A 1932-nucleotide genomic window follows, 5' to 3' on the forward strand; every position below is an offset into this window, starting at 1 on the left:
ATGTGGCGACTGCCAGTTATCACAGAAATTGAGCAGAATTTTGCTAGAGCCTTTGCTCTTGTCTTAGACCCCGTTTACACGAGCATGTGTATTTTTATAAACGAAGACATTTCCCTACGTTTGAGCCTTTCATTTAGACGCAAACGGAGAATTCGCCCCGTAAAACGGTTATCCAAAAAAACTCCGGCCAAAGTGTTTTTTTTTGTAAAACTTCGTTTATGCGTTTGGTTGTAAACTGTGGTAAACGGAGTTTTGGGCAGCCAACGTCACAGTATGCGACAAAAGTACACCAAATGTGCGACCAATGTTTACATTTACATGTTCTCACATGCGACTTTTCAGGGTTCTGGGGCCCGTTGCACAACACTAGGATAAGGGATTAAGCCGGGATATCTTGGTTATCCTGGCTCAATTTATCCGTGATCCAGTTGCATAAACGCGGGATAGGGGGCAGCAGGATATGTTATGGTATAAGTTACCATGGCGATTTATTCTGTGGAGCTAGCCTGCTCCAGACCAGGCTAAATTCCAGGATCTATTTAATCTCATCCCTTATCTCAGTCAGCAGTCACCACAAACGGAAACCAATAATTTTTCCACTGCCCACTACACATTGTTATCACATATATAGACCCACTGTCATTATTTAAACGTTTGTGATCATTAAATAACTTTTACATACTCGCCATTCCCGACCTGCATATACGACAATGTGACGTCACGGGAGTGCCTAACCATTTCAGGCGTGGTGGTCGCGGAACTAGTTGCAATATTCTCCTTAACAGAGGTGTTGCTGTTTGTTGCTGTTGTGAGAAGGCTATCTACCTACTTCACACCGTAGAAGAAGCAATGAAGCCGCTCTAGTTGCCATGGTGAATCAATGAATCTGTGATCGGTGGCGGGGTCTATTTGAGGGAGCCGTGAGCGCACACTTATCCAGGATAGGTTTCACCTGGCTTGATGAATCCGTGTCTGCTCATCCTGGCTTGCTCGTTGTGCAACCAATTAAGCCTGTACGCTCGTGTTTTGGATTCATTGAGCGCAGCTCAGTAACTTATCCCGGATGTCTTAATTCTGCTTTTGTGCAATAGGCCCCTGATTGGTTAATGTGAGCTTGAGCTTATCGTTAGACTGCCACTGTGGTTTGGCGTGCTCATGACAGCATGTATGTACACGGGTTCGTGTAAACACATTTTTAAAAAAAACGGTCTCGTGTAAATGCAGTTTTATTTGCAAACGTAGATGGCCAGATATTTGTTTAGGAAAATACCCTGCTTCGTGTGAACGTAGTCTTAGAGAGACCAGCAATCTGCAACCCCCTGACTACTATGTCTGTGGACATTACCTAGGCTTCCAAATATATACACCAACAGCTTACATTTGTACCCAAGCTGTACAACAATGTCTCTGAGTGGCTGATACTTTAAAAGCTTTGTAAGGTAGGCATCCTCTAGACTGTAGTCAAATGCACAGCCTACTTCAAGAATGGTTACTTCTCTGCTCTCCTCATCAACAACAACAATATCTGGCTTTTTTGCAGCAACATTTGAAAACACATTATTTCCACTATTACAGAGTTTGAACATGCAAGGTGAGACGCATACATTCTTGTAGATTTTGCATGGTGAAGCATATGGAATTATGTGTTCAACTAGTAAGTCAACAATTCTGTCATGTCTGGCAATGTACATTCCCTTATACACATAGCAGCCATTCAGAACATGAGACAGGGATTCAATAATTATCTGACTATCATGGTGCAAACAGTGGGAAGAGAATGTGTTAGGGTACCAAAGAGAAAGATTGAGTCTAGTTGGAAGAACTTGTAATCTGGCTTTGGCTGCAAAAGTCACTATGTTTTCATCAACTGCAGAGTTTTTGAGTATTGAGTGAGAGACAGCATGATCTGCAGTAGGAAGGAAAGCAAGCTTT

This window comes from Alosa pseudoharengus, unplaced genomic scaffold (genome assembly GCF_046254945.1).
Source record: "Alosa pseudoharengus isolate Yale_2024_CS ecotype anadromous, Long Island Sound unplaced genomic scaffold, YU_APseudo_1.1 YU_APseudo_1.1_scf_18, whole genome shotgun sequence".
Classification (NCBI taxonomy): domain Eukaryota; kingdom Metazoa; phylum Chordata; class Actinopteri; order Clupeiformes; family Clupeidae; genus Alosa; species Alosa pseudoharengus.